Source organism: Bos grunniens, chromosome 2 (assembly GCF_055505025.1).
Source record: "Bos grunniens cultivar Pamir isolate PY7600 chromosome 2, Bosgru_T2T1.0, whole genome shotgun sequence".
Taxonomy (NCBI): Eukaryota; Metazoa; Chordata; class Mammalia; order Artiodactyla; family Bovidae; genus Bos; species Bos grunniens.
The window spans coordinates 18,090,192-18,107,609 of record NC_141166.1 but is presented as its reverse complement, the minus strand read 5'-3'; the positions used below and the strand labels follow the sequence as shown (position 1 = coordinate 18,107,609).

The 17,418-nt window shown below is 51.4% G+C and overlaps 1 non-coding gene across 1 annotated transcript; it reads left to right on the top strand.

Annotated features, from left to right (window-relative positions):
- The first annotated feature begins 10,099 nt into the window (after nucleotides 1–10,099).
- On the top strand, nucleotides 10,100–10,206 carry LOC147377703 (U6 spliceosomal RNA). Its single transcript, XR_015153987.1, has one exon. It is a non-coding gene; the product is annotated as a U6 spliceosomal RNA (small nuclear RNA).
- The last annotated feature ends 7,212 nt before the right edge of the window (nucleotides 10,207–17,418 follow it).

Here is a 17,418-nt window from a genome sequence, read left to right as displayed (position 1 = left end):
TTCTAAGATAGCTTCACATCACTTCAGGGTTCAGCTGGGCCCATCAGCCAAGAGCCTTGATGTTGTTCCCAGTGGGCCTCTCCTCCGGACGGCCTGGGTTCCCCACACCTTAGAGGTTGGGTTCCGAAAGGGAGGAAGTCACAGCCCCTAAGCCTTCTTAATGCCTGGGTTTGGCAGTCCCAGCACTTCATCTCCTCTCCGTTCTATTGGTCAAGAAGTTCTGGGCCCAACCCAGATTCAAGAAGCGATATAAGCTCTCTCTCTCTCTCTTTTTTTTAAAACTCATTTATTTATTTGGGTGTGTCAGGTCTTAGCTGCGGCACATGGGATCTTTGCTGCGTCATCCATGACCTTTTTGTTGAGAAGCGTGGGCTTCTCTCTCGCTGTGACGTGTGGATTCCGGAGCCAGTGGGCTCAGTTGTCGCGGCACACAGGCTCAGTTGCCCTGCAGAATGTGGGATCTTAGTTCCCTGACCAGGGATCAAACCCAAGTCCCCCTCATTGGGAGGTGGATTCTTAGCCACTGGACCACCAGGGAAGTCCCCGTAAGTTCCATCTCTTAGGCAGAGAAAGTAACACCCGTGTACAGGAGAGGATGAAGTTATTTGAGGCTGTCTTTGGCTACAGTGAACTGGAGCAAGTTATTTAATCTCCCCAAGTCTCAGTTTTCTCCTCTGTAAATGGGAGATAATAATTTTTATCTGACTTGGTTATGGATAGGATTAGATAAGCTCTCGACTGAGCTCACAATAGTTGGAAGAGTGTATAAGCGCAGTCCGGAGCTTAAAAGAATTCAATATGAGTATCAGATAATTCTGAACACACACAACACCCAGAAGACAGTGGAAAACTTTCCCCACCATTAGGCCTTTCGGTGTCTGCCTTTGATGTTTCCTCTCTCTGGCCTCTGGCCTATTTAGGGTCCTCACCAGAGATCCCCCAGCCTTCCTCCCCTTCTCCTGGCCATGCAGCAGGATGCCTGAGGCTCTGGGTTTCACTCCTGGAAGGTCTTTTACAGGCACCTCTGGGGAGGGGGGCAGTGTTGTTCTTCCATCAATTTCCCCAGATTGGGACACATCCCTCCCCTCCTGTGTAAGGATGCTAAACTTGCCCACCCCTTCGTGTCAGGAGAAGCCCCTCCTGACACGAAGCCCCTCCCCCATGGGCTCCTACCATTTGGGAATAACTGATGGTTGTAAAACTATAACTGAACTCCTGGGGCCTCCACAAAATCTCCTCTTGTAAAGTTAGTGGGGATGGAAAGAATGAAGCTGGAGAAGAGAAAGAAGTGGTGACTCCAGGCTTGGAAGAGGACAGACCCCCCGACCCTCACCCCTGCAACCCCTGCCCCAGCCTCTGCCAGGGCAGCCCTGGCAGGTCATTAGTGAACCGAGACCCCCACTCTGCGGGGCCCAGGCTGTGTCATTCCTGGAGGGAAGCAGGGGTGCAGCTGGCTGGGTTGGGGCATCCCCAGGGCTCTCTGGATCTGGGCGATTGGAAGCAGTTGGCAGCAATCTGATGAAACACTGAGTGATATGGGAAATGAGGCAGCTCTAACCGATCTGAGAAGCCAAAGGCCTTTCTTCCCGTTTCAAAAGAGAGGGGAAAACCTGATTCTCTGGGTGTTCAGAGATGCCCTATTCATGGGCCAGAGTGGGGGGTAGGGGCAGGCCTGGGCTGTGCTGACTGGGGCCTTACAGTGTGGGCTTGGAGGGGTGAGATGCCCTCTGTCTCAGGAGTGTCCCCACCTCCTGGGTGTCGTGGAGGACATCCCAGCCTCTGACCGCGCAGGCTGCACCCACTTCCTTGGCCTGCAGTGTGACCCACCCAGGTCATTTCTTCTCTCAAGGAACCCATCAGAGCAGAGCTGCCCCACACAGGCTGCCCCACTGGCTCCAGAGATCCCCCCAGCAGGGCCTGATGGCCCCATTCTTGCCATCATTCCCCGGGAGGCTGTGGTCACCAGGGCTCCAGGGCTGGGCTTTGCTGAGCAGAGACGGTGCCTGAGACCAGGAGCAATTCCAGTTGGATTCCCTCCAGCTGGCGTTATGCTCCTGCCTGTTGTTGCTGCTAACGCAACTCGCATTTCCCAGAACTGGGACAAGCCCTGGGAAGAACAGTATTTCGGTGATGCACACCAAGTCCCAGGCTTTAACAGCCCCCTTGGGCAGTCCCGAGCCCAGGGAATTTGCTGTGCTGATTCAGGAGGGCTGTCTCCTACCAGATTTGTGGGGCAGTCAAGCGGCTGCCCCTCCTTGGGGCAAGTGGGCATCCACAGATGAGAACACCGCACACCGCTGTCCTCAGGGGGCAAAAAGGAAACCCCACCACGTCCCCTCCTGCCTCTGCACAGAGAGGGTGTTGTCCCGGTTTTCCAATCTGTTAGGAGAAGGAAAGCTCTGGCTCACCTGGGCCAAAGGCTGAGATGGAGCCAGAAAGGCGCTGAGTGAGGAGCTGATGTCAGTCATTAGCTCAACAAAGAGCTCTGAGCTCCCCGACCTGCTGGGTCCTATCTGGGGAATGGGGACAGAGATGAGCAGGACATGGCCTTGCCCTCTGGGAGCTCACAGACCGCATAGCCAGCCTCCCTGGCCTGGGTAGACCTGCCATCTAGACCAAGATACAAAACACTGGCATTCAGAGCATGGCTGAGAGCCTGCAGCGTGGCCAGCCCTGGGCGTGGGATGGCGAAAAAGAAACGGACCTTGCCCTCCCCAGGGCCCCAGGTCTGGTGGGATAGAGAGTAAACTGGAAGTTGTCAGGTGGTGTGCTAAGTGTTGTGATGGGGAACTCCAGGGTACCATGGAGATGGGGGCCAAAAATGCAAAGCAGGGAACCTATGTGTTGGGTTCACATTAAATGACAAACTCTGTCATCAAGACCACGTGTTTTCACAGTTTCGTGATGTCACTTGTTTCACTTGTCATTTTGACCTTGGCCAGGTCCCCATCAGACAGAAGCCTTGACCATTCCTGCACAGGAAGACATGATCAAATCCCACAAACAGCCACCAAAGGCCACCCTCACACACATCCTCCCTCAAGGCCAAGGGATGGGACACAGCTCCTGGGGTTCCATGACCTTTGGCACCTGCAGAGAGAGGAGGGCGGGGGCTTGCCTTGGACATGGTGAGATGAGCAGAGTCCTGCCCCATGGGGACTGGAGACCAGATCCTTCCCCTTTCTTTGCCCACAGATGGTTCTGGGCGGACCCTGGTTCTTCTGAGATGTTCGGCTTCTCATGTGCTTGCAGCTCCTCCAGGTCCTTCGGCAACATTTCGAATCTCGCTGTTTAACTCTCGAGTCCCACATTGCCCCACACAGACCCCACTACATTTAAGACAGGGCTCCTGGAGTTTGTGACTTCTTCAAGCTTGTGTGTGTGTGTGCTTAGTTGCTCAGTTGTGTCCGACTCTTTGCGATCCCATCGGCTGAAGCCCACCAGGCACCTCTGTTCCATGGGGATTCTCCAGGCAAGGATACAGGAGTGGGTTGCCATGCCCTCCTCCAGGAGATCGTCCCAACTCGAACCCAGGTCTCCCGCATTACAGGCAGATTCTTTACCATCTGAGCCCCCAGGGAAGCTTAATTATTAAGAAATAACCACTGAGCAACCTTTTCAGATCTCTCTGGGTTCCACTGAAAGAAGCTCTTCCTGCCTTTTCCTCGGGGGGTGGGGCACGAAGACCTGTCCCTTGGTTCTCACTAGAGATAGCTGACTTATCCTTGACCCAGAGACTGTTCCAGCCCTGCTTGTCTCTGTACAAATGCCGGCTGGCCGTGGTCTCAGCGTCAGCGGAGGCAAGAGACCAGAGGGTGTGGAGGGGGACAGTGGTCACTCTTATCTCACTGAGCACTATCCGGGCCCCTCTGGATCCGACACTTCTCAGTGCCACTTTGGACCCTCTCACTTATCTTTGGGTCGTTGAGTTGCTGTGAGGCCACCATCTCTGTGTTGACTTGGACCAGTGGCCTCCAGTCTCCTGTCCACACTGTATACTTCCTGCCTGGGGCTTCCCTCACCATGAGGGTGTGAGACCCCACACCTGCCCCTGAGCAGCTGGGAAGCCTGGCAAGTAACACCCTGCAGGTGAACCAACGAGAGATGAGCGCCTGTGGACAGCTAGTCTCCCTTCTCCTCTGCAGGACCGCACTGAGAATTGGATGGCTTTTCAGAGGATGGCCCTAGAAGACTGAGCAACCAGTGACCTGTGTTACTAAGCTGTGTTCAGCTCCATAACTCGCTCCGGAACGGGTTCCCCTCCATCCCAGACATAGTCCTTCTCCTTCTCCTGCTCCCTAATAAATGGGCTGCACTGAGGCTTTTTACATTTTTGTACTGTTCGTGAACAGATGCTTTTGGATTGTGGTGCTAGAGAAGATTCTTGAGAGCCCCTTGGACTGCCAGGAGATCCAACCAGTCGATCCTAAAGGAAATCAACCCTGAATATTCATTGGAAGGACTGATGCTGAAGCTGAAGCTGCAATACTTTGGCCACCTGATGAGAAGAGCCAACTCATTGGAAAAGACCCTGATGCTGGGAAAGATTGAGGGCATCAGGGGAAAGGGACCACAGAGGATGAGGTGGTTGGATGGCATCACTGGTTCAATGGACATGAGTTTGAGCCATTTCTGGGAGATTGTAAAGGACAGGGGAGTCTGGCATGCTGCAGTCCATGGGGTTGCAGAGTTGGACATGACTGAGGAACTGAACAACAACAATAACAACAACAGAGCCTTTGCTTCCTGCTCTGCTTTCCAAGGAACTCAAACCTAAGCCACATTTATTTCCTTTTCGGAGCTCCTCTTCCTCTCTGAGGGATGCTTTTGGTGGACAATCAGCACCCCTCTGCCCGCTCTGAGACAGTCATGAGACCATCTAGCTGATCAACACCTCATCCTCTGGTTACAGAAACTGGCTCAGGAACAGCCAGGGGACCCACCTGAGTCCCCCCCAGAAACTGACATATGGACACTGGAGGCCTCATACATCAATAAAGGCACTGCCTTGCTTCTTCTCCAACAGTGATGGACTCCTCTTCACTCAGTCAAGACTTGGCTGGGCTCCAGCTCCCAGGAGACTTTCTTCATCATTCTGGCCCAAAGAGATCTCAGCTGCTTCACTCACTAATATCCAAGATCCCCAGCACCATTGCCTCTCCACCCCCCTTGCTACCATCTTCAGGCCTTGCTCTTACAACCAGTTGTTTGAATCTGTTGCTGTTAGACAGCAACACGTACCTGTCTCTGCTGGGCATGCAGCTTTACCAGCAACCCATGTGGATTCATCAGCCAAAATGCAGCAGGCAGATGCCCCAGATAGAAAGAGGCCAGGCTGATGAACATAAGGTGACCAAAGTGTCTGGGTGTGTCCCAGACTTTGCCAGCTTTCCCACTAACTGTCGCACGTCCTGGGAAATCCACAGTGCTGACAGGCTGACACTTTTGGTCATCCTGTCCAGGGGGCAGGAGAGTGCTGTCTAGCTGAAGCTTCATTGTTTAAACATCTCAGAGAGTAGTTCATATGTGCATTTTTAAAGATATATTTTAATTCCATAAAAGGTGACTAGTACGTTAATTTGAAAATAATACTCCTTTCCCCTTTCACATTTTATGGAACATTTTCATCTCAACGTTTCAATAGCCTCCTGGGTGTCTGTGTCTTCACCATCCCTTGGGCCAGGTTGAGCCACCAGGGGCTTTCAAAGCCCGTGACCTCCCCCCAAGTCTCAGTGACTCAGATTCTGCACTTTTTGAATCCCTATGTGACACTGTCACTGGAGACTTTATCTCAAGCCACAAGTACCTCTTGCTTTAACATTGGAGTTTTTATTTGAACCTTATGAGAAATGTGATCTTTTTTGCAGTTGGTGATGTGGGACACCCCAGTCTCCCCAGCGTAGTCATCACTCCTACCAGGTGGACTGAAGCTCCCTGTACCTTTGGGGATGAGCGATGTGGTGAGGGGACCCTGACTCTCTGTTACCTCCAGCAGGTGCTATGGGGCCCAGGATCCAGATGTAGTCAAGTCTCCCATTTTCTCCTGACTTGAAGTGCAGGCTGGGACAATGGTATTGGCTGAAGCTGTCAGTCAGCAGGCATTTAACGATTCCACTGTGCACCCAGCCTGTGCCAGACCCTCGAGGCAGAGAGGGGGATGAGAGTGCTCACTGGGAGAGACAATTAAGCAGGACTGTTTCTATTTAGAGCTCCATGGCTGGTGCCCTGAGTAATGGAGGAACAAATGAGGCAGAACAGAGGAGAGAAATCTGCTCTCTATAAGGTGCTGACTTGGGGAGGCTGGCAGGCATGCTGCATTCATCTTGGGGGCAGACTGGTCATGCCGTGACAGCTCAGGGTGTCTGAAGAGCCCCAAGAGGATCTCAGGGAGGGGAGGGGGGCCAAGAAGAGACCCAAAGTGGTGCCATGGAAAGAGCCCCCCCACCCGGGAGTTAGAGAGCTGCCGTCTTTCAAACTTCCGTTCACATCTGTTTCCACATCTGTGAAAAGGTTCCGTTCCAAGGCAAAGTCCTGTTATACCTATTTCTAGCCCCAAGTCCTCAGTTTTATGGGGTCACCATTACTTTAATCTCCAAACTGAAGGCGATTTCATCCCACATTCAGTGGGAACACTTGTGTCCCCTTCACCAACTCCAAGCTCACTCTGCTCACCACACGACAGGCCAATAAATCCAAGAGATGAGGTGTTGAGTCAAGGAACATGGCTTTATTAAGAAAACTGGATGACCGAGAAGATGGCAGACTAATGTCTTAAAATAACCATCTTACTGGGGTCTGGATGCCAGGTTCTTTTACAGAAGAGAGATGGGAGGAAGTGAAGAAGCAAAGTATAAAGCTCAGCAGTCTTGCAAATATGTCCTAGAATGGCAAGCCTTCCTTCCTGTAGCCTTCCCCAGGTGAACAGCATCCTGAACAAAGGCACTTTGGTTTAATATTCAGGCAGAGGGGCAGGGCTCCCCAAGGCAGGCCATTATGTATAAGCAGTATGCTTTTAGTGAACAAAAGCAACAGAAAGCAAAGGTTAAAGTAACAGATCCAACATGGAGTCAGAATTGACTCTTCCCTCCAATGTCCCTACAATAGTCTTAGGAGCCTTCCAGGAAACTGCAATATCCTCCATCTTAGCCCTGGGTCCTACAAGTCTGTGTGTCTGACTCACATGGAACACGTCTCTGATTCCCTTCTCCTATAATGGATGACTGATGTGGGCTATTGAGTGTGGGATGCTCTATGGAAGCACAGGGCTAATAGAGATGGATTATAATGTACTGCAACTTAACATGTACTCAAGCCCCATTCTCTGCTCAGGGACCCCCATTCGCCTCTGAGGACCCCTCCCCAGGTGCGCTGATACTGGGTGTTCGACAGCCCTTGGAAGTCTGCAGCACCTTACTCATGCAGGCTGTTTGTGTAATTTCAGAAGCATGGGGGTGTTTCTAAAAGTGTTTCCCCTTTGTCCTCTTGGGGCTTCCCTGGAGACTGATGGTAGAGAATCTGCCTGCAATGCAGGAGATCGAGGTTCCATCCCTGGATTGGGACGATCCCTTGGAAGAGGGAATGGCAATCCACTCCAGTATTCTTGCCTGAAGAATTCCGTGGACAGAGGAGCCTGGAAGGCTACACAGTCCACAAGGGTGCAAAGAGTCAGACACAACCGAGTGACTAACGCTTTTGCTCTCTTGATTCCTTCTTTGAGTTACAGCTTTGTCTGGTTTCATTGTAAATATCCCCCCCAAAAAGAACCACATAGCCAAACAGCTATACCAGGAGTAACAACTCTTAAGAGCAGAGGCTGAAGAATGGGAAGAAAGCAGATGGTGGTGGGGTGGGGAGCACTACTGGGGAGGGGGTGCTGGAGGAATTGGGAAACAGAATTCTCAATTGCACCAGAAGCTGGATCTGCTGGTGTGATTGGAGATGCTCTATGGGGTGATAATAAGGTTATGTAAGTTCATCCTCTGAGAGCGGAACTTATTACAGCAACACATGGGAGGAACAGTAATAATAGTAAATTTTCGTATATTATGATATGATGATAATGGAGCTGGTATGACCTGCTTCATCAACTTAGATTACAAATATGTTCACATTTCTTTCATTGCCTCAGTTCATGGCTTTGGTCCCTGTGTGTCTTTTGGGCAAGAAGAGAGTTTCCCAAAATTATTTTAAAAAATCTAAGCATCCAAGGGGAGGTCAGCTTCGTTTCCTTACACCAGGAGAACCAGGGTCCCAAGAGCCCACTGCTACCATTGCTCCTTGCTGTCACAAGGTGTCACTGTTGAAGCTTGCTCTCACAGACCATCTGCTGCCCCAGAGGATGGGCGCCCTTCATGGAGTAGGTGCAAGTTTGCTGCTGCTGCTGCTAAGTCACCTCAGTCGTGTCCGACTGTGTGCGACCCCCAGGCTCCCCTGTCCCTGGGATTCTCCAGGCAAGAACACTGGAGTGGGTTGCCATTTCCTTCTCCAGTGCACGAAAGTGAAAAGTGAAAGTGAAGTCGCTCAGTCGTGTCCGATCCTCCGTGACCCCATGGACTGCAGCCTTCCAGGCTCGTCTGTCCATGGGATTTTCCAGGCAAGAGTACTGGAGTGGGGTGCCATTGCCTTCTCCAAGGTGCAAGTTTACCTCTCTTCTTAGTCTATTTCCCCACACTCAGTCATCACTTCCCAAATCATGGCCCCTGGGGCGGGGCGGCTGAGTGGGCATGGTAATTAGCATTAGCCTCCTTCCATGCTAGCCTCAGCCTTCCGCCTTTGAAATGAGAACAGCATATCAGCCAAAATCCCCCTCCACTCAAGGCGATTTACTTGCAGGGCTTCTCTACTCTTCCTTGCCACTGCTCCTTGGATCACGCTAGCTCACCAGGACAGATGTGCCTGACTTTGCATCTCAGAGATGAGGACTGAGATGTGGGTGTCTTTGTTTTCAGAGAGTGCCAGGGAGCCTCACGGATACCAGCAGGGGTGAGTCCTTTTCTGCTAAGCCCGACAGCTCACAGCCCAAGAGGAAGAGGCTGGCGCCTGTGCTGGCCCACATTTGTATAACCAAGAGGCTACACAGAACTGGGTAGAGGTTCCCAGAGAGGAAGGGGTGTGTATTGTGTAAAGGGGATGGTGATTATGGTGATGAATGAAGACTACATTTTTTTTTTGTGGTGAGCACACTACAGGGTATACAGAAGTAGAAATATGATGTACACAAGACACTTACATATAAGCCAATGTCATTTCAATAAAAAATAAATCTAAAGTTAAAATAAAGAGGGCACACAAATGATCTTTCTCCAGAGGAAGAAAATATGTTCCAGGTACTCCTTGTCTCTGCCTAAATCAGGAGTTCTTAACCTGGGGATCAGGAGTGGAATCCAAGGGCAAGGTATGAACTGGTGCAGGAAAAGCCTTATGTACTTATGTTCACTAATCAGCCACTGAAACTAGCCTTGCCTTCCTTGGTGCTCATAGGCATCACACCACAGGAGTATAGACAGTGCCTGGGACTTTGTCAGCAATAGAAATCACAGGTATTATTTTCACATCACACTACGGTTACTGCAGATATTTTTAAATACCATTTCAGCTCAGCTCATCACTAATTCAAGATCATGATAAGTTATTGAACCTGTCACTAGATGTTATCCAAGTTCTCAGTATTGTTACATAACTACTCTTAAATTCTGATCAAGGTATCTCAGTATATTTGGTTTCCCTTGACATCCTCTGCATTTTGCTTCATGCATTTAAAACTATGATCCTGGGGAAGGTCCATGGGTTTCCCCTAACTGCAGGAGGAATCCATGCCACAAAACTGATTAAGATGCATGGCCACTCGGAGAACAACTGGCCACTTTTTTTTTGTTTTGTTTAAAAAAGAAGAAGAACCTCACCACAATCCAAAGAGTTAATATTTATGGAGCCCTTACCACATGCCAGACATTTTCTGTGTGTTGCTGCATTGTAGCTAGAGCTGTTATTTCCATTTAAAGCCAAGGCACAGTGCACTGAATGGGATAACGTGGCCATGAGCACGCAGCAGTCATGGTAGGCGCCAGGAGTCAGCCTTGACCTTTTAAACCCAGTACTTGTGCTCGCTTTGGCAGCACATATACTAAAATTGGAACGATACAGAGAAGATTAGCATGGCCCCTGCGCAAGGATGACACGCAAATTTGTGAAGCGTTCCATATTTTTACTGTACCAGCATCTGCCCACAGGGAAGGTGTCCTCGTCAGAGCCCCGCTTGCCCCACTCAGACATTTGTAAGCCAGGCCAGCATCAGGCTCCTGGTGGAGGATGGGACTGCAGAAGCTGTGGTGACCTGTAGAAATCATCAAGTGCAGCAGTTCTAGGGCTGTGTCCCAGTGAGTGGACCTCCCTCCTCGAGTTTGTCCGAGGGCCAGGGAAACTGGCCTTGCAATTTACGGGGCCTGGAGCCCAACTTGAGTCCTCAGCTGAGGTGGATGAGCCCTTGATTCTCTTCCTCTGGACCCTCTGTACCAGTTTCTCTGTCCTCCGCCCTATGGTGCTTTCTTTTGAGCTGGAGAGAAAACCCTCCAAGATCATCCCATTAGAAGCTCCTCAGCTACAGCGATTCCAGTGCGGGGAGTCCCCTTTCCTGACTCGAGTGAACCCCAAGATCTGACTGTCATGCCTCTCTATCCAGGAGCCTGAGCACCCCAATGCCCTGGGGGCCTTAGTTTCCTCCTGCTAACCGAAACTGCAGTGGCTGGAGATCTTGAGGCTGGGCTTCAACTCCTTTCCCTGGTCATGGCCCTTACCTTCTCTGAAACTGAACCAGGACCCCAGATCCTTGGATTCACAAAATGCTACCCTGCTGTTATTGCTCCGTATTCTAATGCCAACTTGCCTTGAGGAAATTGTGGAAATCATAGTGCTGTTGCCTTTCCTCTCTAGTAGGTGTCGAGGCACCTGTACTCACAGGTGGTCCTGAGCACCTGGATTCTGTCTTTGTGGCAGGGACTTGCCCCTCATGGGTTTGCTCCTGACAGGTTCCTTGCTCTACAATAAAGCTCTTGGGATGTTTCTCACTTTCAAAAAAAATTAAATAAATAAACCAAGTACTTGAGCTTTCACCATTCTCAGGCAGACTGCCTGCAAGGCCTGGAGAAGCTCAAATTGAGTGTAGCTCACCCTCGAGGGCTGAGGGCTGGGCTGTAGCCAGCTCAGTCCACAGGAGGGAGGTGGTCTCAGGGGCTCGAGTGTTCAACTCACCTGGGGTGACTACGGCCAGGTCTGATCCCACAGGCACCAGGCAATCTTCAGTCCCCTAGGTTTACCCTGGTTCCCCTGTCCCTTGCAGGCCTGGATAAACCAGACTGGAACCCCAGTGTCTTAGGGGGCTTAGGGGGCAGAGCTCTCCCCAGGACAGACACACACTCTAGGGCTCACCTCCTTCAGCATCTTTCTTTCCCGTGCTGCTTCTAGCCACCAGCCACCAAACCTTCCTTCCCCGGTTTTATGATGTTTGCTCCCACCAGGCGCTGCAAGATGTCCACCATGAACTAGAGGTGGTCCAGGTCACACATGCCCTCTACCATCCTTCTGGTTCTTCCCCGCTTCCTAACCCCGTCTCCTTCCCTCCTTCCTCCCTTTCTGAGGCAACAGGCCACAGCCCCCTTGTCTCTTGGAACAGTTCCACAATTTTTACCTACAAGGACTTTCCCAAATGGTTTGTTTTCTGAAGGGGAATTTTTGTAAACAACAATTTTCTCAAGTAGTTGTATGTGCTCAGTGATATCTGACTCTTAGTGACCGCATGAACTGTAGCCCACCAGGCTCCTCTGTCCATGGGATTTTCCAGGCAAGAATACTGTAGTGGGTTGCCATATCCTCCTCCAGGGGATCTTCCCAATCTAGGCATTGAACCCAGGTCTCTTATATCTCCTGCATTGGCAGGTGAATTCTTTACCACTAGCACCACCTGGGGGATAAGGCAATGGCAACCCACTCCAGTGTTCTTGCCTAGAGAATCCCAGGGTCTATGGGGTAGCACAGAGTCAGACACGACTGACACAACTTAGCAGCAGCGCCATCTGGGAATCCCAGCGTTTTCTGTCTCCCTAATCACTAAACTGGGTCCTGTCTTATTTCAGGCTGCTATAACATAATGCCATGGATCAGGCAGCTTAAACAACCAAGGTATTTGTCAGTTCTTGAGGCTGGAAGTCTGGGATCAGGTCGCCAGCACGGCTGGGATCCGGTCAAAGTCCTGTTCCCAGTCCTGGACTGCTAACTAACTTCTCACTGTGTCCTCCCACAGCCGAAGGAGTGAGGGAGCTCTCTGGGGTCTCTTTGATAAGGGTATTAATCCCGTTCACTCTCATGACCCTAACCACCTCCTGAAGGCCCCACATCCTAATACTATCACACTGGGGAGCGGGGGAGCAGGGGTGGTGGCAGATTTCAACGCATGAATTGAGAGGGGAGCACAAATATTCAGTCCCTAACAGCCCCCAAGTGTCCCAATCAAGGGAGGAGGGAGCCCTGAATAGGTGACATGTTTGAACTTGGTCCTTGGGATTGGACATCACTCTTTCACATGACGGATACCGGGGCTTTTTCAGCTCATCCTCTGTGCCGCCCAGCTATCAGGAAACAAGAGGCATTAGCTGCGTGCTGAGAAAGCCCACCACTCAGCCCCAGCCCCATCGGCCCACTCAGGATCGGGGAGCTGCCCTGAACGTACTCCGCACCCTCACAGAGTCCCAAAGACACTTCAAGGCAGGGCCCCTTGGTCTGGTCTCTCTGAAGACCCCGCACCTGGGCACTGAGGTCTCTCGCCACCTCTGCTCCGGAGGGCTCTCTCTGCCCAGCTGCCCATTTTGCTTTCCTTTCTGAAATAAGGTGATTCACTCTGCCCTCTGTGATTTCCCACCTCTCCCAGACCCGGCCACTTGCTTCCTGGGGCCAGCCACACATGATCCTTCAATCACGCCTCCCAGACCCAGCTGGACATCCAGCCGAGTGGCTTGGGCACTAGGCCTGCTCACTTCTGGGTGGAGGAGTGGCCCGGGCCTCCCTGCAGTGACCTACTGCCCAGCAGCTCTCAGGCCCTTGGTGCAGGGAGCCACCTACGCTAGGTCATGAATTCCAAGGCTGACATCTGAGACTGGGTCAGTTGCGGTCTGCAGGCGTGGGTCCCATTCCAACTTGGGACAACTCGGGACAGACCTCAGGGCTGAAGGGGTCTTGTGGGCACTGGCTGAGGCATCGTCAGGCCTGCATCCCAGCTCGAATTTCCCACCCACTCCCACTGCTTAGGAGGCTCCTTGAAAAACCACCCACATGCTAAGCTCCATCTCAGAGGCAGCTAGCTTTTCAGGAAACCCAACCTGCAAGACACTCTTAGGCTTCAGTCTGGGGAGGAAGCCAGGTCTTTCAGAGGGGAGAGTGGGGCTGGGAGGAGGTGTAGGTGGCAGTGGGGGGATCTGTGGGTACCACCAGAGCCCCACGGTCTTGGCCACTCAGACCACAGGCTTCAGGACACCTTCTGTGAGCCCACAGCTAAGCCAGCTTGCGTTGGGGTGCTTCTGTAGAGACATTTGGGGGACCCACCCCCGATGTTGCTCTTCTTTTATCATTTTACATATCAGACCACCATGGCCTGTCATTTAAATGGCCACTGTGATTTTTTTTTAAGTTTAGAAACCACACGCCACATACAAGATCTACAGGTGGTATGGGTTCAGGACTCGCCCTGTTCTCCGATCCCCATGTATTCAACATCTCTCAGAGGGGCTCTGAGCCTCCAGTTCTGTCCTTTTTGTCTCACACAGGAGTGGACACACAGTGGCTGTTCAGGAAATATGAGGTCAGTGGACTTGAGTTGGAGCTGAAGGTGGTTCCATTGCAGAAGCAAAGGGCACTTGCCCATCAGGACCACAGGACCAGGGCACACTGGTGAGAAGTCTCTTCTGTTACCTCTATCTGAAAAGGAAGTCAGGTTTTGCATCCTAAGGTCAGGTTTAAAAAAAAGCCCTGCAGGATTAGGGGCTGGGGGGTACAGAGGAGTATGGCTGGGCTCAAGATTAGAGCACCAGCCCCCCAACCTGGAAGAGTGCAGGCCTGGGCTGGTTCCTTGGAAGAGCCAGGACAAGATTCTGCCACCCCATGGAGTGTCAGGATGGCCAAAGAGAGCCTCGGGCTTGAAGGAGAAAGACCACTTAACACTGAGTTCTCAGGGGCTGCAGGGAGGAGCTTCTTGCCCAAGTGTTTGAAGAGCCTGTTACATGGACACCGTGGCTGTGACCAGTAGGACCTGAGACTCAGAGGCCCCTGTAAATAGGGCAGCCATCAAAGGACCCCATTCCTAGGGCTTGGGCATGTCCTGGGAGAGGGAGCGAGCCCCAGATGATGGAGCTGGAATATACTGTATACTGTAATATACAGTACAGTAATACAGAGTATACTATAATACTGTAGCTGGAGCTACAGTAAGGCTTGCTGAGCTCAGAGCAGGTTATATATGCATTGAAGAAACAAAAGAAGCACAGTGATTCTTTTGTTCCAGGTCACAGAGTAAATCTGTATGCAAGGCCTGAACTGTCCCTCCCCCACAAAGAAAACTTATATGTTGAAGCCTTAACCCCCATTGTGATTGCATTTGGAAATAGGGCTTTTAGGAGGCGATTAAGTAAAATGAGGTCGTAAAGTTGAGACCCTGATCTGACAGGATTGGTGTCTTTATAAGAAGTGATACCAGAGCTCAGGTGCTTGTCTCTCTTGCCCTCTCTTCCTGCCTTGTGAAAGTGAAAGTTGCTCAGTCGTGTCTGACTCTTTGCAACCCCATGGACTACACAGTCCATGGAATTCTCCAGGCCAGAATACTGGAGAGAGTAGCTGTTCCCTTCTCCAAGGGATCTTCCCAACCCAGGGATCGAACCAGGGTCTCCTGCATTGCAGGCAGATTCTTTACCAGCTGAGCTGCCTTTTGAGGACACACTGAAAAGGCACCTGAAGGCTCTCACCAGAAACCACACGCTGTGGGACCTTGAACTTAGACTGCAAGAACTGTGAGAAGTAAATTTCTGTTGTTTAAGCCCCTCCGTTGGCAGTGTTTTGTTATGGCAGCCCTACAGATTAGGCACCAGTCTCTTTCTAGAAATGGGTTTGCAGCATGAGGTCCCAGGGAGGAAATCTTCCCTGGGGGTCCAGTGGTTAAGACTTCACCTCCCAGTGCAGGGGATATGGTTCGATTCCTGGCCCAGGAGCTGAGATCCCACATGCCTCGTGGCCAAAAAGCCAAAACATAGAACAGAAGCAATATTGTCACAAATTCAATGAACACTTTAAAAATTTAGGTTCACATCCAAAAAAATCTTTTAAAAAAAGAGAAATATCAAGTTTCCAGCTCCATGACATCAATTTTCATCCCCATTTCATCCATGTGACTTCAATGTCCCAGCCTTTGAAGTCAAATTTTCTTCATACTCCAAGAATGTTCACCTTGCTCCCATCTTTTATTAGTTTGCAGGAGTGCATTTTCCTGCCAGTTTTCCCTCCCCGAGTACTTCTGGGTCTCCTGCCCCCAGATGTGCTGACAAGGTCCCCATATGCCTCCTGGTTTTGCATTTACATCTGCTCCACTCTGCTGCATGTGCGTGATTTCAATCAGTGAGAGGTGAACCCAGCTACCACTTGAAGTCTGTGCTGAGGACTCAGAAAAATGGGAAGGAAAGCACAGCCAAGAGGCTTGTATCTGCTGTTGGAGGTGGCCCCTCCCAGAACCCAGGGCCAACAACATCCAGCACATCTTGGGGGTGGTCTGCCCACCTGTCTGGTCCCAGGTTTTTTGGAAGCTTCCTTGACCATCTCAGACCTTTGGCCATGAGGCCTCCTGTCCTTCAGGGAAGGATGAAACCCTACCATCCACCCTTAGAGCTGTGGCTGGATCCTGGACCTCACACGATGGTCCCTGGGTCATTGGACACCTGTTATGTTTCCCAAGTCAGGGTCATTCAGGCACCACCAGCCATGACAATCAGCTTCTTGGATCCTCTGCATTTAGCCACGTCAAAGCTGATAACTGCACCTCTTCCCTAACTTCTCTGTGGCTTCTACTGGCCCTCACACCTTGAATGAGAGGCCACGCACACACATGTCTGTGCACCACCATCCGCAATGTGCCACCGGCAGAGAGGGCTCTCTGGCCGGGAACACACTTCACAGAGACGTTCGTTACACAGACGCACCCTGAGGTTCCTCTTGCATGACTATAGGTGCCCCTCAGATTCCCAGATCTCAACAGCCTCCCTGCAGGGTTGCTTTCGAGGGCCACAGAACAAAGTGTGTCTGAGGCTTCAGGGTGAACTCAGGGCCCCTCTCCCCAGGGGAAGTGACGTCAGCCTTTGAAGTGACAAGGCTTCGAAGACCTCAAAGCCCTGAGGGGCACATTTAGCTCCCGATCAAGCACCCTGTAGGCCCTCCTGCAGTGCCTTTGTTTGGAGGACACATCTCGAAGGCTTATGGTGGGGGTGGGGGGATGGGATGCTCAGGCCAGTGTTAGGGCAGAAAGACGTCTGTTGGTCCTTCCACCTCAAGCTCCTGTGCCCACCTTGACCTGCCTGCCATATGCTCTCCATCAAATGTCCATTCATGGCTCTGCATTCTGCGAACACTGGAGAAGCTGCCTCTAGGTGAAAAAAAGCAAGAGGTGGCTGTGATGGAGATTTCAGGGGTTATTCCCAATCCTCCTTCCCCAGACCTTCTGTGGCACTTTTATGCAGACCTTTGAGTTCTCTGTCCCCCTCAGAAGTGGGGTCTAACAGTGGCCCTGGCAGGTGACAGCCCATAGCACAGCCTACGCTCTTGGGTTGATGGAGGGGGGTCTGATGTGGCTATGACCACCATCCCCACACGGTTCCTATGTGGGGACGCCTCTGTCGCTACCTCTTAACTGTTTTGCACACCAGACTCTCCTCACACCCACACAATTGTACCTCTCAACTGTTCTCTTAACTTATCTTTCAACAGAATGCTTTTTAACCTCTGTTAGTCTCTACAGTCGCCCACCAGGTCTGAACAATTTCAAGCCTCCGTGCACTCTGTTTATTTGTGGTAACAAGGCTGTCATCTCACTGCAAATGTCATTTGTATCCTGTGGCAGCTACACAGCATTCATACAATGACTCTCGGCTTCACAGGGTCTCCGGAGAGAGAAAGACTCAACAGGAATACAGAGGCGAGTGCAGTTTGTGGACTAGCATTCTCCATGTAAAAGCTCCCTGCAGGCCGATATTTCAAGGGAGCATCCATCCTTACCCCCTGAAGGGACATCGTGGTCCAGATGTGGGGTGGCTTCTGGGTCAGCCGAAGATGGCTGTTGTCTTAGCCTTCTTGTGCTGCCAGAGCAGAATACCACAGACCTGGTGGCTTTAACAACAG